At 41.9% G+C, this 25,527-nt stretch overlaps 1 protein-coding gene across 13 annotated transcripts in view; it reads left to right on the top strand.

The window, feature by feature from the left end:
• Nucleotides 1-2,908: 2,908 nt before the first annotated feature.
• Nucleotides 2,909-25,527, top strand: part of ARPP21 (cAMP regulated phosphoprotein 21) — a 162,520-nt gene continuing 139,901 nt past the window's right edge. For 3 of the 13 annotated variants that reach the window (XM_070359974.1, XM_070359982.1, XM_070359983.1), the window contains exon 1: nucleotides 3,567-4,302. The gene's annotated coding sequence lies outside the window, so the exon portion shown is untranslated. Of the gene's footprint in view, nucleotides 3,057-3,559; nucleotides 4,303-4,381; nucleotides 5,531-6,231; nucleotides 6,256-25,527 lie in introns of those variants that run through there. The other 10 variants (XM_070359981.1, XM_070359985.1, XM_070359987.1 and 7 more) reach the window with 6 other exon arrangements.

Below are 25,527 nucleotides of genomic sequence, written 5' to 3' on the forward strand. Positions count from 1 at the left end.
CTTCTCGCTTCAGCTGAAAAGGTGCTTATAAAGGTAGCTGGGCTATTTTAGCAATTTGCCTTATTTTGAAAATCCAATTTGAAAGCTTCATTAAAGGGCACTAATTTGGTGTCTTAAGGGAATACGTGTAAAGGAGCTTGTCGACAGTCTAAGATGTTTGCCAGTGTGTAGGTGAGCTCAGCCCCCCAAGCTGGGGTTACTTGGTTACCTATATGCCCTTTCATTTCAAATGTGATATGAAATAAATTCAAAAGCATCCAGACCAAGAGAGTAGCAACACAGCTTTTGCAAACACCTCTGCTTGCTGCACAACAGGTCAGTAAATCAAGAGATGACTTGTTGGGACAAGGAATAGAGGCTTTATTTAGAAAGCCAAAAGACAGAAAAGATGGCAGACTAATGTCCTAGAGAACCATCTTACCCTAGTAAGAATACAGACTTTTTTTTAATACTAAAAAGGGGAGGGATATGGTTGGTTGGTGTTGCAAATTTCTTGGTGCAGGAATCCTTTGTTCTTGCAGCTGTCCAGATAGGTCAAGTCATGATGTTCCTGTAAACCTCCAACATGACAAATGTTATTTTCTGTACTGCAGAAAATTTCTTGTATCTCTATATGAATGGGAAAGTGTTATACTCTTAAAGGTCAGAGCCTTGAGAATGGGCTATCCTGTATATTTCAAGCTGTAGGCAACATTCTTAACTCAAAGCAAAAGCAACAGAATACAAAGCTTAAAGTAAAAGAAACAGACCTAATATGGAGTCAGATTTGTTCTTCCCTATGACACTTCCTTGTTCCCCATTTCCACCACTTCTCACCCCTAAAGGTAGGATGCTTTCAGTGCAGAAATACCTCTGCATGGACATCAGCATCATAGATATCATTCAGAAGTCCAATAAGGAAGACAAAAGTTCTACTGAGTTTAGTGGTAGTTAATATAGGATAGACCAAGGGCCATAGGTATGGTAACTGTTTCAAATTAAGGAAATACAAATACTTTCTGAATGCCTAGAAGAGTAGGAAGTACGCATGCCTACTGCTCACTGCCTGCCTAATATTCCCAGAAGGATATTTCAGTCCCACTTTGGGATGCAACAGTTAAAATTGGATAGCTGAATGTTAATTACCTAGGTGGCCTCAAATAAACTTGAACCTTCTCTAGTTCCTCCTTTGTTGACAACATATTATGAGAAAAGATAGAAAAAGTTAGCCTAATTAAATGAATGTTATTCTTCTTTGGGAAGTTTTCCTTTTTAAGTAAAGGTTAAACTCTGTGAGAAATTGCATTGTTTCATCAAGCTTGTCTATACACTGATAAGATACTGAAACACTGTGTCTTGTTCTATTACATAATCATTGACATTTGTAGTAAGAATGCTGATTGAATTCCCGTTCCCCCTGTTCAGTAGTTATAATTTCTAATTCAGTTTATAGAAAGGAGTTCGTGTGTGTGTGTGTGTGTGTGTGTATGTGTGTGTGTCTGTAACTTACAGTGTGAAGGCAGATCTAGAAGACTGTGTTAAGAACAAGCTCTTAAAGGTTTCCTCTTAATAGATTACTCATCCACCCATTCAGAGGATGCTTAGGTGTCATTCTGTCCAAAAGGAAAGTCAAGTACAATGACCTCTTTCCGTGCAGTCCCAACTGTGTAAATGTAATATATAGCAACTTGGCACAACAATTTCCCCCAAGGAAAGGAGATTTTTTTTTTTCGAACATGAGATGAAAGGAGGAGAATTAGAAATACTTTTTTTTGTGAATTTTCCCTTGAATTCCATATGGCTGGAAGGAGGAGAGAAATGCCTGTCAAAATGCTTTTGGAGAGGAACATTTGAGTTGAAATGCTCAAAAAATAGATCAACATAAGGGTCTTAAATTCTTTAGGCTTCATTTGCTGAAACCTCATACAGCAGATTTATTCTTATTCCAAAACTAGCCAATTCCCAAGGGAAACAATTTCCAATATTTGGGAAATAATTATCTATTCACCAAAGACCAGTACAACTTCATCCTAATTTTTTCCATAGCATTTACTAGCAGTGCACTAATATGGTTGGTATCTTAATCAATATCTTAGCATATATAAACAGGGCTACTGCTGTTGAAATTACTTTTCTATAAAAACTGGAAGGCACATACCTTAATAAATCTGTTTATAATATCTGTTATCAGGAATGGTATCAATAAATAGAACTGAAAGGATGTGGACATCTTCATGACACAGTTTATCCTAGTTATTTATTTGTTGTCTCTTCATTGGGGTTACTAATTGCAGCTGGTAAAAGTTGATTTTCTCTTCTCCAATTTATTGTGGGATGGGGCGTTCATTGCACCAGATCCATAGTTATTCAGTGTCTACATTTCAGAAGCTGAATTGCTGGATACTGTCAGAATAAGCTTTGGCAATTCCATGCAGGCGTGTACAACTATAATTTTGCTTCCCATTAATAACAGCCTAGCAAGGAAGCCCAGAATCAAATGCCTTGCTCTCAGCTGGGGGCAGAACGCCAGAGTGATCTATCTTGGCTGGTGACCTGTGATGTTGGAAAAGTAGGCTCTACATTCACTCAGGAGGGGTGGGCGGTGTTCCGGAAATGTATTCCCATTCCTTCACTATCCCTTTTTTTTTTTTTTCTTTTGGTAGTGTGTACCTTGAAACAATGGGGGGGGGAATGAATTACAGATAATAAAAATAGCACCTCTCCAAACAGGAAATGCAGCCCTTTTATTTCTTGGGATGTCAACTCTGCGCCCTGCCCCACGCCCTAGCCTGCAGGGGTTTCTGGGGCACCTCTGTGATTCTCAATCAGCGCCCGGGTGGGCAGCGGGCTGGGCGGGCGCCCACGGGGAGTGGGCGCCGCACAAGAGGACTTGGGGTCCTGCTCAAAGCCGCGAATGTCTGAGAGCGCTGAGGCTTCGGCGGGATTTGGGTGGAGTGAGGTGTTATTGTTGTGGGATATTCTCTGCAGAGTTGGCCTGGAGAGTGAGCCCCGGAGGAAGGGAGTGAGCACGGCTTGGCCAGGTGTCCGCCGCCAGAGTCGGGAGGCGCCCAGGAGAGGTACTTGGGGCTCTGGCCCGGGGCGGGGAGGGATGCGCGCTGGCCGAGAGCGGGGACGCATGGTGGAGGGGCAGGGGGCAACGTGCCAGTTTTCTCTCTGATGAATGGTGTTCACGCGCAGTTCGTGGCTCGGGCGCTTTGTCTCTAGCCCAGGGGCCGGTGGAGTAGACCAGCCAGGGGACGGATGGCACCACCACGCGCTCCGGGCACACTGGGCAGGTGCCCGCGCTCCGGCTCGACCAACTCCGGCTGCGCCTGGTGGCCGAGGCCCGGCCCCCGCAGGCGCCCGACCGCGGCCATCTCCCGGGTGTGGCGGGTCAGAGGCTGGAGTCTGCCGGCTGAGCAGCTGCCACGCCACATGCCACCCGCACTCTGCCGCCAGCCCGGGCGGGGACCGGACACGGCCGGGGCTACGGGGAGGAGCCGGGCGCGTGGGAGGGCAGGGGCGCGCGGAGGCGGGGAGCTGGGCGCGCGGGACCCAGGGACGCCCGAAGCTGGCTGGCTCAGGGAGGGACTGAGAGTGACAGAGCGACGGACAGGTGGGAGCAGTTAGACAACTGGAGGCGCGGAGACCGGCACGCAGAGAGAGGGAGGGAGAGGCAGGGGACGCAGACAGGGGAGGGAGAGGGAGCAGCAGCCTCGCGCGCCCTCCCTGCAGACGCCCTCCTCTGTCCGAGGGAAGCGGCCGGGGGCGCGGAGTGGCAGAACGAGAGAGATGCGGGTGCAGAAGACCGGGAGAAGGTCCCCTCGCTAGTGGGACCAAGAGGCGCGGAGGGACCGCCGCGAGGGGCAGCTCGAAGAGCGGATCGCGGGACGGCGGGAGGCCCGCGGTGGGCTGCCGGACTGAGGGACAGACGGCCAGACAGACAGACGTGCCCGGAACGGACTGGCAGCCAGGAGGCGGGAGCTCGCTCCCTCTCCGCAGCCAGGGGCCGAGAAGGCGGCGGCAGCGCCCCCCGAGCGCATCTGAGCAGCGGGGAGCCGCAGGGACCTCGGGGTCACTGGCCGAAGCCGCTGCTGTGGCCGCAGCCCTGGGTGCCGCAGCCCTGCCGGGAGCCCCGCCGACGCCGCAGAAGGCTCCTTTTATTAGCAGTTAAATAAATCGACCCAAAATAATAACAATAATAAGCCAAAGCAAACAAATACAGCCAAGTCATCCGTGAGAAACAATAATACTAATAAAAGCCACAAACCAAAATCAATCAAGGAACAGAGACGCTGGGGGGACGTCCACTTTTCGGTCAAGGTAAAATAATTTTAAGGTCTTCCGACGTGAACATTGCACGCCTTTTGTCGTTTCTTTCTCTTTTTTTTTTCTCTTCCTTCCTGCCTTGCATCTGTGCTTTTCTTTAAGTCTAGGTTTCTCCTTCCTGTTTGTAGAAAGCTGTTGTTATGTATGTATTGTGTTTTCATGCTTTGTCGGAGGAGGGGTAGACTCCCCCCTCCCCAGAATGAGGCAAAAATGAAAAGCAGGAAGAGAATGGAAAAGAGCAGGTCTCTTCATCAGAGAAGTATACAGTTGATCTTTAAAGGCTTCTCTGTAGAAAGTTGGGAATGTGCATATTTCTTTTGGAAGAGAGCTATGCAAGGGGCAGAAAGTTGTCATCTGTTTGTTGCCCTCAGAGGACTTGAGATCCTGGCTCCCCCAGGGTTTAGAGGAAAGATGTTCAGTCTCATTTTTATGTATCTGAATTCTGTATCATTGCAAACTCCAAATTTAACATCTTCTGCCTCAGGGTTGTAGATGCAGTGGTAGTTGAATGAGACAGGTGTATAGAAAGTTTCCTAGGAAGAGAAATGGATTCTCTGGGTGTTCATGCATGGAAATGGGGCTGGAGTGGATGTGGTTGCTGTCAGTTCAGTATCCTGAAGATACAGGCAAGCACAGAATCTGGGCTGGAAAGACAAAGAAAGAATTGAAAGTTAGAGGGATGGAAGGCTGGTAAGAATCACTTTCACGAGATTGTGTTTGGAGTGCAGATACCCATTTTAATTTGACTTTTTTCAAGTCTGTTGGTATGACACTTCAGCCTCCCCAAATAAAGATGACGATCTCCAAAGTTTAGGCTGAATGTGGACAAGATTTCATTCAAATACTGAAGAAATCCAAATGATCCCCACCTCCTCTTCTTCATCCACTTTGGTGACCAAAATGGCTGTGATTGTTTTGAGAAAACGGAGAAACGGAGCTGACAGGAAATCACTTTTCATTTGGTAAAAGTTAGGAAACCTTTGCCACTTTAAAATAAATGCAGCTACTGCTCGGGTTTTGTCACCACGGGGCTTACATGTCTTCGTAAGGTTTTAGGCAATGTCATTTTCGCAGAGGGCAGTCGTTTGGAAGCCTAGAGCTCTAGCCATGTAGCCGAATAGTCTGGTTATCTTGGCAGTGATTGCCTCTGCTTTTTCCCAATAAGGATCGCATGGGAGATAATAACATTTGCCCTCATCTCAGGTTGACACGGATTTCTAAGGTATGTATGTGTGTTTGATCCTGAATTTCCTTTCTAATAACATTCTTATACTTTGTCACTTGAACAGAATGTTTTTCAAGGCTCCAGAGAGGGAGTTTAGAATATTCTTTAAGGAATACAGTTCCTCCTTGCAAAAGGCTGTTACTACCCTTGCTTATTAATACTATCACTTGGTCTCAAGTAATCTGCTTTAAATACAGTTTTAAGACATTCAGACTGCTCTACAGAGATGTCTTAACTTATCCTCAGTGCTTGTGATTAATATTGTCCAATAAATTCTTGAAATAAGTTGCTTTGGATGAATGTCTATTCAGCAGAGTACTTTTTCAGAGAGGTGTATTTAAAGAAACTTACACACTCCAGAAATGCACCTTGAGCTTCTCTGTGACTTCATTTCACTACATGCTGATTTCTCTTTTACAGTGTTCAGCTCAGACTGAGATAGGTTTGGGTGCACTGCGCTATTAAATTAGTAAATTGCTGGTCTCCCAGTGACTTTCCTTCTTGGATACCAGCTGAGTGTGGTTACCTTGAGAACTGTGGCACTAGCCCCATTAGAGCATGCTCCACTGGGGAGTTCTGTGCGGTCTATTTTTAATGCTATTTAATGAAGGAGTGAGTGCCTCACTCAGCACTACAAGGAGCAGGATGGAAGGCAGAGCTGGGCATGGTGATGGATCCTGGGGAAGGATGTCTGGAAAGGTACAGACTGGCTACAGGAGATGGTAATTTTCATTAGTCCTAATGAATCGCACTGACAGAGGCCAGTTGATTTTAGTGGGAGAATTACCTGTGAATAGTTTGATATGTGTTTTCATCAACCTCTCCAGTAATTCTTAGAAAGAAGATTCAATAATTTGAGTGCCTTAAAACTTCAGGGAAATAGTAACCAGGGAGTTGCTGTGTATATACTATTTTTAATCCAAACTGTCAGGTACTTGGGTGGTAAGACGTGCAGAAGTAATTTCACCTTCCTAAAATATTGTACTGGGGAACGGTTTGGAGCTTGTAAAATGTTCCGGGCATAAAATAACTAAATCCTTCTAAGATAGGCTGATGACCTGAAGCTCTGCCTTGTGAATTTGCTTTTCGTTTTCTTTTATAAACGTGGAGTCTAGACCAAGTATTGTGACAATGAAGTGAAGTAGGAAGTTTTGGCTGAACTTGATAGAATATTTAAGCTGTTTTCCCCCCTTACTTTGAGATAAGCACAACAGATGATGTTACCAAAGGTTAACTATTTCTTAAATGTAGATGGCAGAGGCAGCGCTGGTAATTTTCAGGATTTTATAATGAGGGGGGACATGTCTTAATGTTATAGTGCGTAAGATATACAAAGCCATCTGTCTGCAGTTATTTGCATATGTGCAGAACGCCTGTCTTGAGGTAGGAAGTGAGAATGTTCAATCAGAAAGGTCCCTGTCGTTCACTTTCACATTAACAAAGTACTGCAGTCGGGTTATTTCTTTGTGCAGAGTAAAGCTAATTAGAAAAATGCCTAGATTGTTTCAAAAGTAATAAACACAAGAGAAAGTGAGACGTTTGTATTAAGTGGAGAAATGAGTCATAATTTTTATTAAATGAAGCTGTTAGAACAGTGTCCAAAGTTGTCCTGAATCTTGTCAATTTTTATAAGAAGTAACCCCCACCCCCCCAAAAAAAAAAAAAAAAAAGAAAAAAAATATTGCAGAGAGTTAGTATAATTTGCTGCAGTTGCTTCTGTTTTCCACCTTCTACTTTGAGAGAGAGAAAGTAATCTACATTGATTATAGTATTTCTCTTACCGGAGAAATATTATTTGAACCACAGTGCTGCTACTTTTCTCCAGATTCTCTAGGCAATGGGCATTCTCATCTGAATTCAATGTGGATTATATCTGTGCACAAGATCATGATAAACTGCATGAGTGGAGTGTGGAGTGAGTCAGCCGGTGAAGACACAATATACCATATAGCCAGAAGTGGATAGGACTGAAAATCCTCATTACTATGGGGAGATAGTTTGAAGTCCGTAAGCTTGAAAATCGCAAATGAACCCTTTGTATATACGTTAGTTTAATTCAGATCTGCTTCATGACAAGGTTAGGAAAGAATCTGGGGCTTAAAGGTGATGTGGACACTGAAAGCCATCTCTTCAAATGGTAAGTACTGGCATGGTCCTAACTGGTTCCACACAGTGGTGCATGTTGAGAAATTTGTGAATCTCTAATCAGGAAAAGAATTGGCTTCCTCAAAAATGCCTTATGTCACCAGCGAAGTTCTGAACATATTTTAAGTCAGTGATGATGAACTTATCTTATCCGTACTTCCTCTCTTTAGGCAAACGACCTTCATTTTTTTTTTTAAATCGGTGCTTCCAGAGTCTTTACATTTCTGACTTTGCTTTCTTTCTTTTATTTTTCATTCTAACATTGAAAGTTAAATATGCTTAATGATTTCAAACAGTTATAGAAGTCACTGCTGAATGACTGTTGAAGGTAGAAAAAGAACATTAACAAGACTTATCTGTGACTGGATTTGTTTTTCTCAGGCTATCTTTGCTTCTGAGGTTGGTTTCATTTAATATATATTTATGCCAAGTGCTAATAAATTGATTTTTTCAGTAGATCAGAGTCTTATAATCTAAATTAATTTTGCTCATCTTGGATTAAACTTGGCTCTGGATGTTCAAAGTTATGTATTATTTGTATTTACATCACAGCCCTTTCATTTCTATGAGGATGAAATGGGAGCTGAGATACACAGTATTTAAACTGCATACATTAGTATCATCTGCTTGATCAAAAATCAAGTCCTTGAGACAGAGTTTCAAGTTTACTCTGCAGTTTTTAATGTTTGGCAGCAGTGTTAGCTTGTGGTTTCAGAATCCTCTGTAATCTGGTGATATTGTGTTTTTGTAAGTCATGAAATGCCCATCTAGCATTTTGAAGGCACCTTTCTCTAAAATTACTGGGAGGTATCTGTGCCCTGGGAAATAGCTGCGCAGGTAAAACAAAACATGTATTGAAATCATTCCATCGGGACAATGGAGGAGAAATTGAAAAAACAAAAGGAACTGACTTGCAATACACCAAACTGACTCTACCTTCAAACTGAGTCCTTAGCATCATGTTATGCTCTTCCCTTGCCGCCAGCAGCGATCTTCACATCGGCAGGTGGAAGGACTGGTAACCATGGTCTGCAGCCACAGTAGATCAATATTTTAAATTCCTCTACATAGTTTTCTTGAGAAAATTTCTCCTGGCAGTTTTTTATAACCCCTACCTAATATACAATGTCCATGCCAAAGGTTATATGAGATTTTTTAAAGTTCTGTGACCAAGTGATATCTATTAGGATAAAATTGCATCTGTGACTTATTTAAAGGCCAAAGAATTCACCCAGAATTATCTCACTCAAGGTACAAGGTCATAATTATCCCTCAGTCATAAGTTCATACAACATTTTTAAAGTATTAATATGTTACAATTGTTTCTTTTATCTAGCAGCAGAAAATATTTCATTTTCTTCAGGTAAAGGAAAGAGGGTCCCACTAGTGATTAGCCCTTTAAGAAACAGGCCTTTAATCAATTTATTACATTTCACACCATTTTAAAATGGTGCAATTCTTACATTAAAAATGTGTTGTGGATAACACACAAAATATTAAGATTTTGTTGACAACTTCACTTCTGTGAATAGTAACATTGGTTTTAATATAAGTAAAAATGAAATTTGGTTTCAGTTGAAGGGAAGGATTTAAGATTTTTAACAGGAAAACAACTGCGTCACATTTTATTTCAAATATTTAGGCAAATTTTGTAGAGATTTCTGTGGTTACGCAGCATGTGATTCTATGCAGAATCACTTAATGTAATATACAGTCTTTTTTTTCTGCAAGTTTTTTTCACTGCGACATATTCACAAAGCTAATCTACCTAAATAAACCCAGATCAACCTCCTGATAGGAAGGACCCACACAAGATAGGAAATTAGCGTTTGTGATAAAGACTTCCAAAAGAACTCTGTGACTTTTCAGCCTAAGATGGATGGATGTAGTGCTGGAATTTTTAATAATGGATACACATTCTTTAACATTTCCTTTATTGTCAGTTGCTTCTTTATCATGCACTAAACGTGATCAGAGTGAGGATCATCTCTAGGGAAATGCAAACCAGAGGAATGATCTCACATATTTTGCAGATTTTCTTCCAGTTGTCAAGATCCAATACTCACTTTAGGACCATCTAATCCACAGCATCATACCTTAAAGGGAAAACTAAAAATGCAGGTTGACATAATTTGATCTGGTTGCAATGGAAAATCGCCAATAATTGAGGTAAACTGTTTCCACATCTTCAGAAAACAACAGAACATCAATTTCTAAAAGTTTTACGATCTTCCAAGTCCAAATATGATATGCCTTGACATGGAAATTAGAAGGCCCAGCTGTCATCTGATTGTTCCGTCGTCTGAGTTGCTTTCAGGTGATTTCATCACCATCACATAGAAAAATCCAGCCATGGGTCGGCAGAGAATGAAGGAGGGACATGGCAACTCTCTGAAATTCAGGGACTATGCATAACTGTTTGACTTTTTCTTGCTCATAAACTCAATGGGCAAATAAAAAGCTATTGTGTTAATTTTGCAGTTTTTTTATACCTTTCTAAAGCCACCAGCTAAAATCCCCACATGAAGTTCTAATATTTATTGTTAAGAAAATATCCACACTCTTCATTGGCAGGTTTTTCTTAGCATTTTGCTGGTTAATATGTATACCACTCTGATGGAAATCCCAGGGCTGCTGTCATCTGACTTAATTTAATCATCAAAGAGCTGTTAGAAAATAAGTAGATGCCATGTGAATATGTGACAGAATCAAGACTTCAGCATTGTTTACAGGCTTCAAACACTCGATTCTTTAAAATGCAATTTTTAAAAATGAGTGTCAAAAGATCTTTTTGTTATAAATATAGCATTTATTTTTTTAGAGAAAGAAGATTAAGGTTTATACTCAGATGACCACTCTTTTAAGTCAACGAAGCACACAGTTATGTTGAAATTGCTATTGAACTCTGCCAAATTCATTCATGGTCAGGACATTGCAGTCATATCTGTGATCCTATTTCTTTTATCCAGCTTATGGGAATAATGGCACTAACACTTTTAAGTTATACAGCTTTATATTTATTTTAAATTTACTTAGATATACTAGCACTGTAAGAATTTTAGGAAATTATCAAACAAATGGCATGGCACTAAAGACGAATTTAGAAATCCCACTGGAAACAACTAGTTGGTATTAATGGTTTGTCTTTTTATTTTCACTTCGGTGCTTATTTAACTTCGTTCAGCATTTATTTCGTATTTCCTTTGTGAAGATTAAAATCTTTCTCTAACCCTGAAATTTCCACATAATCATGGGTAGAGTTTGGGAAAGATGAAATGATACAGCATGCCATCATGATGTGAGTCCATGCTGTTGCTATCTGCTTAAGCTCCGTGAAGCACCCTTAACAACTGGACTCCTTCATTTTTAATTACTATTATAATTATCAACTTCATCTGGAAATACATGTGGCTTTGTTTTTAGTGTTTTTTTTTTTTTTTTCAGCATGAAGAGGTGGGAGAGTGTATTTAGTTAAGAGAGTTTATATGTGAAAAATGTATTCATATCGTAAGACATGGATGTAAATATCTGTCCAAGAGGGATATCATTTCACAATGATAACGATCGCAACATCTGCATGATTTGTCAGATATGATGCAGGAAGCTATAGATAAGGAGACCTTTTGAACTCAGAGGAGCTTTGGATCCCTTATCAGGTTAAAACTAAAGGAGAGGTGTGGGCTAGAGGATGCTGGAACTCATCAGAGAGCAGGCGGGGAATTGCTGTGTGCTCATGATGACGGACTGTACCACTGAGATACGGGCCTCCATGGGATTCTGCAGATCAGAGAAACGTGAAAAATCTGGATTAAAAGAAAAGGTCCGGAAAACAAAGTCTAAATGTGGTGGTGCACCTAAATCTCACTTCTCCAAAGCTTAGCTCTGTAAATATGCAATTTACCACCTGAGCAACCCGTCCTGGGGTTTACCTTCTGGGTCTAAGTAAATAACTGAAAAAATGTGTCCACAGCCAAGACTCTCAACCCCTCTCTGCTTCCTAGTTTCCTCAAGACTGTAGTAACACCAGTTCAGTCACAAACAAATGCCCATCATGTGACCATAGCGATTTCGTTCATTCCTCCTTGCTTCAGTGTTTCATGTAGCATATGGGACACCTGAGGCCTGCTTGGCAAGACTGAAGCAGAAACAAAGTCCCTGGTACCTTGGTATTATTCACTAAAAGGAAATCATCACCTTTTCATATAAAAAATGTTGAAAGAGAGATTTAACCTGATTACATGGAATGAGAAAAACTTCCTCTTAAGCATTTTGTGTGTCTGTGTTTTAGCAATTTAGAGTACATCTCTTTTCTGTTTCCACCTTGTAACCATTTTTACTGGTTGGAATTGGAAACTAGCTTACTCTGTCTGTGCCTAGAGAGAGATTTTTCTAGGCGCAATATTTTTGTGAGCCTAGAAAATATCGACAGCCAAGCAGAGGTAGTAACTAATCTAGGAGGTGGGCCTTGTATGAGGATAGGAATGCTTAGTAAGGTCATTCTCTCCTGTCAGTCTCTAGGGGCAGAGATGGACCTACTGAGAGTTGTCTGGAAAGTGAAAGGAGAAGACTTCTCTAAAACTTTTTAATTGAGTAATTTTCACCATCCAAAAGGGGTGGCCGAAGAGCCAGGTCATTATTGAATGCGAAGGAACTGAAATGGATCCAGGAAGGAGTTACCTTGCATCCTGCGCTGAGGAGTGCGACCAGGAGCAGCAACTCTGGGGTGGCAGGGGAGGTGGAAACATTTCCCAGCATCCTCTCGGAAGTTAAGGCAAGCAGAGCAGTGGGCTTGCTGCTGGGCTCTCTGGCGCCCCCTCTGGCGGCTTTGGTTTCCTGTCTCCAAGCCTTGAGAAAGCTGTTCGGAGTGCGCCGCTGATAATGGCCTCAGACTCTAAAGTATCTTCAGTTAATGTTGCTGAAATGAATCATTTCAGCCCTTACATGAAAATGGTCAGAGGGTGATGTCTGTCATAATTGGGTTTTAATCAGTTGGTCCCCATCAGAAAATGGAGAACCATGAAAGGTGTTCCGTAGAGAGGCTGAGCTGTGCAAAGCAGTTAATTCATCAGACAACCACACTTTTTAAAAATCATAATTAAACATCAGCCATTCTTCTGAGGGGACTTCCCTAGTGGCACAGTGGTAAAGAACCCACCTGCCAATGCAGGAGACACAGGAGATGCAGGTTCTATTCCTGGGTCAGGAAGATCCCCTGGATAAGGAAATGGCAACCCATTCTAGCATTCTTGCCTGGAGAATCCCATGGACAGAGGAGCCTGGTAGACTCTAGTCCCAAGGGTCACAGAGTCAGACACGACTGAACACACACACACACACACACACACACACACACTGTTCAGAGAAATAGTACCATCAGAAAAATGTTCCAATGAAATTTCTCAGAAGGTACCTGAGAATCCATTTATAAACCTTCAATATTCTAATAAGTGCTAGAACAAAAAATTAGGAAAGGTTAGAGAGTATATCGGAGAAAGCAATGGCAACCCACCCCAGTACTCTTGCCTGGAAAATCCCATGGACAGAGGAGCCTGGTAGGCTACAGTCCATGGGGTCGCGAAAAGTCGGACAGGACTGATCGACTTCACTTTCACTTTTCACTTTCACTCATTGGACAAGGAAATGGCAACCCACTCCAGTGTTCTTGCCTGGAGAATCCCAGGGACGACGGAGCCTGGTGGGCTGCCGTCTATGGGGTCGCACAGAGTTGGACACGACTGAAGCGACTTAGCAGCAGCAGCAGCAGAGAGTATATCGGAGAAGGCAATGGGAAGCCACTCCAGTACTCTTGCCTAGAAAATCCCATGGATGGAGGAGCCTGGTAGGCTGCAGTCCATGGGGTCGCTACGAAGTCGGACGCAACTGAGCGACTTGACTTTCACTTTTCACTTTCACTCATTGAAGAAGGAAATGGCAACCCACTCCAGTGTTCCTGCCTGGAGGATCCCAGGGATGGGGAAGCCTGGTGGGCTGCCGTCTATGTGGTCCCACTGAGTCGGACGCAACTGAAGCGACTTAGCAGCAGCAGCAGAGAGTATATACAGCATTATATATATATATATATATATATATATATATTGCCTTGGCCAAAAAGTTTGAATTTTTCTGTAAGATATTCCAAATGAAAATTTTGGCCAACCCAATATGTATTATATATACTATATATATATATACACACACACACACACACGCATTATATATATATCTACACTAATATAGTATGTAGGTGTGTATATATATATATATATAGTGTATATATGTATGTTCTAGAATCAGCATAATATATATGCTTAAATGCTATCCATTTGGCATTAAGCAAAAAATGAATTTATCTCAAAAGTATACAGGTACAGGCAAACCTCAGTGATATTGGGGGTTCATTTCCAGACCACCTCAATAAAGCTACCATTGCAATAAAGCATGTCACATGAAATTTTTTTGGTTCCCAGTGTGCAGTTGTATCCTGTCTTTAAAAAAACCAATGTAAATCTTAAATGTTTTATTACTAAAAGAGACTTAACAACCCTCATCTGAGCCTTCAGCAAGTTGTCAAGCATCTTTTTAGAAGAGTTGCATCAAAGATCACTGATCACAGATCACTTTTATGACAAATATCATGATAAAGAAAATGCTGGAAATATTAGAATTACTAAAATGTGACACAGAGACAGGAAGTGAACGAACGCGCTTGGGGAAAATGGCACCAATAGACCCCCTGGATGAAGTGGTGCCATAAACCTTTAATTTGGAAAAAATAAAAAGACAATAACTACAAACAGCAATCAAGTGCCATTAAACAAGCCCTGTGTGTATTTCCCAGTGTGTTTTTTTTTCACTGTCCTTAGCTGTTCTTGTTTGCACATGTCAGCTATTTAATAGGCTTGTGGAATTAAAAATTGACCTTTATATTGTTGATGGCTTCTATTTTTCAGGATTAAAATCAGCTCTAAGTAAAGTTTTAACTGTGTTTTTCCCGTAAAAGTTTCAGCCTAAGTGGATCTGACATTCATCTTTCTGAAAAAGAGAACAAAGAGATGCCCTTATATGTAGAATTATAACTTCACTAGAAATGATTTTGGTTCTTACAAAGAAGCTTCTCCTTTAGATCTCAAGCAGTGACTCAGGCTTTTATGGAGATAGCAAGGTCCCTAAAACATCAGTCGTTTAAACTGAATACCTAGATCACTTTTCCATCTATGTGAAAGGAAATCATAGTTAACACTCAGTTAATGTGGTCTTGGGAGAGAAGATGAGGCAAGTGCACAAACAATTTCCCAGTTGCTGACACACAGAGCTGGAAATAATGCCTGTTTACTGGAGATGTGCCTTTGGAGGGATTAACGTTGGTGAAGGTTATCCAGGGTGTGGGGAAGAAATTCACTCCTCTGAAGAACTGGGCAAGTAGCAGTGATGGATGAAGGCAGGGGAGGAGGAATGAAGAGAATACTGAAAAGTTGGGTTTCCTTAACCTTTCTTCCTGCCTTAAGGAGAGTTGCCCTACCCTCCCTATTATATGAAAGCAGGGAACGGATTGATGAGGGTTAACTGGCAAACCGGAGAAGGCGATGGCATCCCACTCCAGTACTCTCGCCTGGAAAATCCCATGGATGGAGGAGCCTGGTAGGCTGCAGTCCATGAGGTCACTAAGAGTTGGACACGACTGAGCGACTTCACTTTAACCTTTCACTTTCATGATTGGAGAAGGAAATGGCAACCCACTCGTGTTCTTGCCTGGAGAATCCCAGGGACGGGGGAGCCTAGTGGGCTGCTGTCTATGGGGTCGCACAGAGTCGGACACGACTGATGTGACTTAGCAGCAGCAGCAGCAACTGGCAAACCAGTTAATCTGCTTGGGACCAGAGAACTGAATTCAGGTCTTACCCCTCTCTTTCCAAACAGTCTAGTCCTAAAGGGTGGGATCTGATTGAGTAAGAGTAGAGTGAATTGCTTTCTTAATTTAACCTCTACGTTTTAGGGTATGCTGAGCGTGGTTCTGATGGAAGAAACGTCTGCATACCTTTCTGACTTGACAAAGCAAAGCAAAACCTGGTACCTTAATTTCGAAAGATGAGAACATTCTGTCTTCTTTGAGGCTATGGCAGGCTTTAGGAAGATGTAGAAAGCAAGAGAGTCTGCCACACCCGGCATTTTCAACAGGAAACCAGAAAAATCTTTTCTGGACCACACTGTGTCAAAGTAGGGGACTTTCCATGGGAGCTGAATGGAAGAGACAGAGTTCTTGTGTGAGAGTCAGCAAGATCTGTCTGTTGCATCAGATGTCATACTCACTCATTTAGTTGTTCATTTTTCGTTTTCAAATATTTATTGAAAATAAATATTTTTTGTCAGGTCTCAAGCTAAATATTTGGGAAATTTGCTCTGTAGCATTTTGTAGGCATTTAGGAGAGAGACATGCACTAGAACCCTTTAAATAATGAATTGAATGAGAGCATAAGGAAACTCCAAAATGGATAAATGGAGAATATCTTGGATGATAAACAATACGAATTAATTTGACAAATCAGAAAAATCAATTTTTAACCCATAAATTTCATTGAGGAAATTGACAAAAAGTACACCTCGAGAGTGGAGACCATATTGTTTCCAGAAAGCAAACAAGGAAGAATTAACAGCGCTAATGGGGGAAAGTTCTGTTGATGGTAATAGAGCACAGACTGAAACCATGAAAGCAGGAATTGGGAAGTTCTCTCACAAGAGAAAGACAAGCTGATTGTGACAAATGTATATGGAACTGGAATAAGCCATTTGGTTTCCTTTGTTGAATTTATAAAAATCACACATTTACACTGTTCCTAGAGCTGCAAGCAACTCATGCAAATATCATTGTTACGAACTGCAGAGTTCAAATTCATATCAGATCAAGCTAACGTATCTGTTTAGATTTAAGAAGAAAGTTTTTCTGAAAGCAAATGATTTTTTGAATTTGTTGTTATATTCTACATTGTGTGTTTGAAAAAGGAGACTGAAATAGTTTCAGAATATTATAAATATCCTTGGTAGATTAAAAAATAATGCCTGTGATGAGATGGAGATGGGATTACAAACGGTTCTGGGAAACTTTAGGAGGAAAAGCTTTGATCTGTAAGTTACTTGAAGGATAATTTCTCTTAAGAATGTATTTTTTTCCATTGGCTGAGACAGAGTTAAAGATTCAGGTATTTGGAAGCAGAGGGACATCTGGATACATTGTCCTAAGACCTGCACCATGTGAAAAATTCTTGCCCTCAGACACTAAGAAAGAATTTACTTTTAGAAGTCACCCATAAAGCATAAAAATTACACCAGATGATTTCTAAAATCTCTTCCAGTATTCAGTGTCTATTACTGAATGATTTGGGAGAGTATAATATTTGTGAATCAATTTCATATTGAATTGCCCATAAATTTTGGTCATACTTTCTTCTCTTAGCCTTTCAAGGAAGAACTAATGCTACAGAATGGGTGAAATGATTAGAAGGTTGTCATTCTTCTAGCACGTAGCTAACTTATCATGAATAGAATAGTTAAGAGTGACAGCTTTACACTGACGTGTGTAAAGTAGCTGGTGGGAAGCTGTTGTACAGCACAGGGAGCTCAGCTCGGTGCTCTGTGAAGACCTAGGGGGTGGAATGGGGGTGGGGTGGCAGGGAGGTCCAAGAGGGAGGGGATGTGTGTGTGTGTGAGTGTGTGTGTATATATATATATCTGTGTCTCCATCTGTCTATACACACGGCTGATTTACTTCACTGTACAGCAGAAACTAGCACAACATTGTAAAGCAATTAAGAGAATATGCGTTCCTAGAGCTGGGTTCAGATTCCCATCTGCAACTTGCTAGTAAGTCTTTCAAGCTTTCCTAAACCTCAGCTTCTTCGTCTCTAAAATGGACTTGTAGGCATTAAAGATGGTGTCTGTGCTTTTCCAATTCATAGTATTCATTTATTCCCTGGTGGCTCGTATTTTCAGTTTGCTTTGTCCTTGTCACTATCTTTGCTTGATTCCATAGGCCTCACACACACACAAAAAAGCACCCCCTTGAGACCCTCCCAGTCTTGAGCGTGTTTTCTTGACATGGCAGTTACCTTGGGTATCTTGTTCATGCATAAAGGGACTCCAGTTTCAGTCCACTCATACAGTACATGGTATGCACTTTCAAGCCAGTGGTTTGGTGACAAAAGGCCATCTGGGAATCTCTAAAATCCAGATGCTTTCTAGAAGATACTCCTTTGCACAGACAGCAGGGTTTGACATTTTAGAAGCTTAGATGGACGGTAGGCATCTTGAAAAAGAGATGTGGGCATGGGTGGTTTAGAATTCCACATATACACAGAATTTCACACAATATTTCATTCTCTGTTAATGGCATCTCACAGGGGATAAGGTTGTGGCTCAATGCTGCTTTACAAAGAATGTTAACTAGGGGTTTTTCTGTATTTGTCTAGAAGTGACATAGTTTAGTCTTAGCATCCTTCTGGGGCCATTTGGGGCTTTAAGAACCAGGGCTGATTTCAGGTAATACTGTGGTTGACTTAGGATTTGTACATTTGTACACTTTGCAGATAATACCAATGGCTATACCCAGCAGAAGGCCATGTGTATAATCAGAGATGCGCCCAATGAGTCTAGCAAGAGAAGAGAGCTCTGAAATGGATTTTTCTAAAATCACTAGAAAACATTACCTCATTGTTTTGATCTGCCTGTGGAAATAGATTGGTTTGGATGTTTTAAGAAAGGATGAGGAGATATCGCTTGTTTCATTGTTTATACATCAGATCCTTGGGCTTAAGCAGGAATCAGAGGGTGTGTACTGTCAGTGATGAATTTCACAGCAGTGAGACAGACCCAGATCTGAGAACTTGAAACGACTGGTAGACGGTGCTTCCTAGTAGACTGATAGGTGGTCTTCCCAGTGACCTGACCAGATGTGTTGGGGGAAAGTCAACTTCTGGGGTATTCTTGATGAAGTACATAAATACAGCAAGGAAATTTTAAATGAAAGAGAAACGATTTTTTTTTTTTTAATGTTTTTAGGGAAGCTACTGAATAGCCATTTGTGGAGGAAATCTGTGCTTATTTTTGTATTGATTAGGTCATTAGGGGCATTCGTTCGGCCTTGCAGGAGTTATTTTACGTGGATAGCACCGTCTGCTCTCTGTATTACTGTGTTTCTTCAGGCAGAATTTCTTTTTCATATAGAGGTACAAGATTTCTGTGGCCCTGCCTGTGGCATTTGCTGAAGCCACAGTGAGAGTGATGAGGAAAAGTCAGTATAATTCTACTGATTCTGAATTTACCTTTGGATCATTTTTTTGAAACGTTTAACTTTATGTTGGAGTTGAGCCTGTAAGATTAACAACGCTTTGAAAGTTTCAGGTGCGCAGCAGAAGGATTCATCCATGCATATACGTGTATCCATTTCCCCCCAACTCCCCTCCCATCCAGGCTGCCACATAACAGTAAGCTGAGCTCCTGGTGCTATTCAGTAGGACCTTGTTGGTTAACCTTTGGATCATTTTTGATCAGAAGCTATTTGTGGCTTTATTATTTTGGAAAACAGTCCTCTCACGTGGTGCAAAGGTAAAGAATCTGCCTGCCAGTGCAAGAGACACAAGAGATGAGGGTTCGATCCCAGGGTCAGGAAGATCCCCTGGAGGAGAAAACAGCAACCCACTCCAGTACTCTTGCCTGGAAAATTCCATGCACAGAGAAGCCTGGTGGGATACAGTCCATGGGGTCTCAAAGAGTCAGACATTGAGCACACACCTCTACCTTTTTTAACCTTTATTTTGGAGAAAGATTTTGTTTCATTGTTTTTCAGTGTTAATGTTCAGTCAGTTCAGTCACTCGGTCGTGTCTGACTCTTTGTGACCCCACGGACTGCAGCATGCCAGGCTTCCCTGTCCATCACCAACTCCTGGAGCTTGTTCAAACTCACATCCATCAAGTTGGTGATGCCATCCAACCATCATAAATGTTATCATATATTTATGAACTACCTCTCTTGTAAAAGAGAGGGACTTGCACGACCACATGATGTCACACCCATCAGCTCTTGGTCTTGATCACAGCATGGGATACTTCTGTTGTATCATACTTGGGGATTCCTGTTGCAGGGGAAAAGAAAGAGGGATATTTAATTCTTCTTTTATTTTTTTTCTTTTGTGATAAGACTCACACTGTGATGTGCAATAGCCATGTGGAACACAGAGAATTCTGTCTAATCTAGGCATCAGGAATTAAGAAACAGGATATAGAGGGATAATGGAAAGGTATATATGAAGCCATGACAAAGAAGGGCATGGAAATTAACTTCTGACCTGGTATAGAGTGGGTGGAACTTTATGTGTCTCAAATCTGTACTTGTGGCTGCCATCTGGGCAAGAATGAGCACCTAGCTCATAAATCCACCTGTCATTGGGACAGTTTCTCCTGGTGTGATGGATAGGCAATAGGTTTGAAGTCAAGGTGACCTAAGTTTGAATTCTGTCCCCGCCTGTCACTGACCTAATCAAGTCAGTTAACTGTTGTGAACGTTCATTTTCTTAATTGGCAACAAAACTCCCTTCATGAAGGATCACATGTGAAATATTTGCCACAAAAGAGAAATGTTGTCTCTCTCTGACTTCCTCCTGCAAGGTCTGACTATTAATTCATTAAAACGTTGAAACCTCTATGAGCACATGTAATGAATGACACATCAACACCTGTTATAAAAATGCTATAAAGTTTGAGTCACAAATATCATCTGTCCACAGATGACTGAAAAAAAGATAAATTGATTTTGGTGGATGGTGGGATTCTTTTGTGTTGGCTTTTATAAGATGTTTACGATACATATCACGCAGTTAAGGAAAAGAATAGTGGGGGGGGGGGAACGACACCACATCTAGCCTGTATCTTTACTCACCACCCAGCTCAATCTGAAACCATGTTATTGATGTAAGAGACGCAATGGTTCATGTATGTGGGTTGCTCAGTGGCTCAGTCACGTCTTAGTCTTTGCGACCCCACAGACTGTAGCTCACCAGGCTCCTCTGTCCATGGGATTCTCCAGACAAGAATACTGGAGTGGGCTGCCATTTCCTTCTCCAGGGGATCTTCCCGACCCAGGGTACAAAACCACGTCTCCTGCATCTCCTGCATTGGCAAATGAATTCTTTACCTCTGCACCACCTGGGAAACCCAATGGTTCATACTTAAATATAAATAGATGCCCAAGGATAATTGGTTAAGGAACAAAATATTAATTAAAACATTTTAGTAAATAGATCCTGGTTTTGAAGATAGTAAAGTGATAAGTGGAGTTTCAAGAAAAAAAAATTGCCTTTCCACTTTCTCTTCTCATGGATTCATGAGGTTTGGGCTTTTCTTTCTTTCTTTTTCCGCCATGTGGCGTGTGGGATGTTAGTTCCCCGGCCTGAGATTGAACCCGTGCCCCCAGCATTGGCAGCATGGAGTCGTAATTCTGTGGACTGCCAGGGAAGTCCTGGTTTGAGCTTTCAAATGCATGTTTGATGCTACACTTGTGATTCTTTATAGTTCAGGTATATTGCCTTGTTCTTCAAATATGTGTTCTGAGCCATCTGTCAGTCAGCTTGGGAAAAAGTTTAGTTATCCTCTGTGTTCTGTCCTTTGTTCTGCCTGAAGTGATACCAGGTAGATAAACCTGTTTTAAGTCTGCCGGCCAACACACCCTTCTGCAGTTTCCGAATATTGAAGATGAAGTGATCAGTTCTACTAGTATTTTTCCCCTGAGATTATCTTCTGGAAAACCTGTGTTGGAATGAGCCAGTGTGAGCTTTTTTCATGGATGGTTTGGCCTCAGTTTGTCTTCTAGCAAGCCAGCCCTAGACACCTGGAACACAGGCTCATCCATCCCTTCCTGAGCTTTCATGTGTCTGCGTAAAGGGTGACGGTTGTTTTTGGCAGATGTACAGGATCAAAGGGGTCCCTTTATCCTGTTACCCTTCAGGGGTCGGTTGTTCAGATACAGGAAGTGGTAAGGTTAACAGCAGTTTCAGTCCTCCCCGAAATAAAAGTTAGTGTAGTAGGTCTAATAAACCCTACTTATTAGCTATTTGTTGAAGGTAGTGGGTTTGTTAACATATTTGTACAGATGTATTTAAGGATTATGTTTACTTTGGGGGCTTCCCTGGTGGCTCAGATGGTAAAGAATCTGCCTGCAACGTAGGAGACCAGGGTTCAATCCCCGGGCCAGGAAGATCCTCTGGAGAAGGAAATGGCAACCCACTCGAGTATTTGTGCCTGGACAGTTCCATGAACAGAGGAGCCTGGAGGCTACAGTACATGGGATTGCAAAGAGCTGGAAACACCTAAGCAACCACCAGTTCACTTTGTTACTTATGCTTTAATTTTAGTAATTAAATGCTATAATTGATATATATGTTTATATAGATGCATATATATTAAATTTTGTAACATAATAAATTATATATTATATACACATATATATATCAATTTGGAATCCTGTTATATTACAGAAATAGTAATCCCTATTTTTGTGAGATCTGTGATGAGGGGACCTAAGTTGGCTGCTTTTCCACTTCATTTCCCTTCTGAATTCATTTATCTCACTGCCGATGAACAATATCCCACTAAGGATAGGGTTACAGAACAGAGCCAGGGAAGAGAGGAAACTTGCATTTGCCCTGCTCTCTACCCATCAGAACTGATAAAATGACAAGACGGAAAGAGAAGGTAAGATGATGTGTTCATTGTTTCAACTGAGGAGTTAGGGATTTCTGCACAACTTAGGTTTTGATTCCAGAGCTCTGCCCCCGGTGACCAAAAATGAACTACACCAGCTGTCTCGTAAATGTCAGTGGGTGATCTAGGACTCATGTTTTTAACACAATGAACCATCTTATCTTTAAGTGGCTCCTGCTACAGAAGGAAGTACTTGTGAGTAAGTGAGTAAGTATGTCATCTCAAGAGGAAGTCTCAGACCGTGGCATTCTTGTCTGTACTGCACAGGCTTGTTGATCACTAAAGCAGTGCCTCTGAAACCTACATGAGCATCAGAAATTACCCGGAGAGATTCTTCAAATAGAGACCTCTGGACCCCAGTGCCAGAGTTTCTGATTTCAGCAGATCTGACGTGAGGCCCTGCGTATTTGCATTTCTAACAAGCTTCCAGTTGATGCTCATGCTGCTGGCTCACGGACCACCATTTGAGAACCGCTGATCTGAAACGTAAAACTTTTTATCAGAATGTAGAACTTGTATGACTGATGTTCTCTAATCTGAAATAGTAAAGGAACACTGTAAAATTTCAAAACAAATCTCAGAATTGATTTATCCTGATTTTAAAATTATTTTTAAAACATTAAGCATCTTAAAAGAAGAGATGAGGATGACAAATTCCACTAGACAGAAACAGTTAGGAGCCTCTGTTTCAGATGGTTTTGGGAAGAGGCAGGTTTTCCCATGAGGGTGTGTTCCAAGAGTCTCCAGGATAGGATCTAAACTCCATGGAGATAGAATAATCCCAAATTCACAAGATTGGGTATTCTAAGGAGCCGGAAAAGCTTAAATTTAAAAAATTGGTGATGTTAAAATTATAAACACAGAAACATGTAGATAAAAGTCTAGAGTAGCCTTATTTATAATTGTCCCAAACCAGAAGTAATCCAAACGTGTTTCAGAAAGTGACTGGATAAAATATGGTGCATCCATACGATGGAATGGAATATCACTCAGCAGTACTGCAAGAAGGAGCAGACTGGCTGGATCTCAAGGGCGTTAAGCTGAGTGGATGAATCGGGTCTCTAAGCATCAGAGACTTTATAACCCCATTTTTGTAACATCTCAACATGATCCAATTATAGTGACAGAGGAGGACAGACCAGTGAATGCAGGAGCTATATCGATGGGGCGGCCGGGGGGCTGTGATTGGAAAGAGAAGGCATGAGGCAGTGTTTTGGGTGATCAAACTGTTCTGTAGCTTGGTCGTGGTGGTGATTACACACACATATACAGGTGTTAAGCTTCATGGAACTACACAGCCCTCTGCTCCCAACAAGTCAAATTTATTATAATTTTTAAGTGAAGAAAACTAAAATCATAATAGTGCTGTCTTTCATTTATACCAAGTAACTGGATTTGTGCCATTATATCAGGTAAAAGTACCAATGTATTTAAAGAAATACAAAAGCTGTATTTCAAGCAAAGCAAAAAAGAAAAGCATGATCTTCATGAAAACGGATCTTCATAAATGGTTAAGGTCATTTGCTGCAGGCAGGGATTCTAGGGAAAATTTGGAAGTAGAAAAAATTCTGCCTGACATAGTCTTGACCTGGGACCCCTCTAAGATCTTTCTCCCATTTGTACTTTTTCTTAGAATCCTTCTCTGTAAGCTTTATTGTTTTCAAAATGAATTTCAAGGGCACTTGAATTTCATCTTTACTCACTGAAAAATACAGACAACTCAGCATTGTCATCCAGGTACTTCCCATATTTATGTGTGAAGCCCCAGTCACCTTGCACCCACACCTTGCGTAGCCCAGTGACGGCTCCTGGGAGCCTTGGAAGGCTGTCAGTAGTGTCTGGAAACAGCTGTAAGGTTGATAGACACTGAGGTCTCTCTCAGTATCTAGAAGACCTGGGTCTGCAGAAGTGTTGGCAGTTTAATACTAGCCAGGCTCTAAGCCGGTAAGATCAAGAAGGATCTGTTCAATGGGTGCCTGTGTTTGTCTCAGTGGGACATAGACTGCTAACCATGAGTGGCAGACAATGCCCTTGTGCTTCACTTCCCTTAACTGGTTTAATCCTCACAACCTTCTGTGAGGTGGGGGAGGTGTCATTATTCCCATTTTCAGGTAAGGAAAACAGAGCACAGAAACCCGAAAGGAACTTACTTGCTCAGTGAGTGGCGGGGTCAGGCTTCAAGCTCTGGATATCTGGCTTCAGAGTCCGAGCCGTTTCGCAAGTGTACATCTCTGTGATGTCTTCTGTTTTTTTTTTTCCCTACATTTTCTCCTTTCAAGACAGGCTGATCTTTGTGTTATGGTGCATCTCAGTTTCCACGTGACCCCAAAGCCCCGAGGTCATTCATTGACTCTTGTACACACCTGACCTCGTTGCACCAGCTGGGCAGGATGTACAGATTGTCGCATGTAAACCCAGTTACACAGGAAGCCACTGGTTACCTGAACCTCCTGTGTGGGTTGAGTTACAATCGTGGGCCAAGAGAGAGGGCAGCCGAAGTGCCTGCTGATGCCCAGAGCAGCAAACGGCTCTGTGAGTGTGTCCAGGCTGGCACACGCCACAGAGGCATATATTTGGTCCTCAGGATGTACAGTGCTTGGAAACTCTCAGACCTGAGTGTCGCTTGGTGAAATCAGAGGTTTGTCCAGGAAGCCTGCTCCTGGCCTAGGGAATCTGCTTTTCTAACCACCTTGGGTGAGCCAAGGAGAACTTGGCTTTGGAATGGAGAGAAAAGATCCCTTCTCTTCATTAGTTCTCCGATTCAGCTCATGGAGCAGACAGAGGAGAGCAAGAATCCAATCCAAACCTTAGAAATTCAGGGCTTTTCCTTAGGCTCAGTGCAAAACAGCTCCTTTTTGTGCTGGGCCCTGAGGATGTCCCCGCAGAAACCCTCCTTATTAGACATAGTCACCTCAGTCCCCAAAGACAGGTGTGGACTAAGGTTGTACCGCCTCGGGGTTGGCTCCATGTCCCAAAGGGATCTCCACTGCTGAATTTTAGCATGGGGGTCACAGGGAGACCTCATGAACCTGAGAAACAGCCCTTCACCCCAGTGGGGTAACATGGGCATGGACCAGAGGGCACGTATTCATTGTCCAGTAGCA

The sequence above is a fragment of the Bos mutus genome, chromosome 22 (assembly GCF_027580195.1).
Source record: "Bos mutus isolate GX-2022 chromosome 22, NWIPB_WYAK_1.1, whole genome shotgun sequence".
Lineage (NCBI taxonomy): Eukaryota > Metazoa > Chordata > Mammalia > Artiodactyla > Bovidae > Bos > Bos mutus.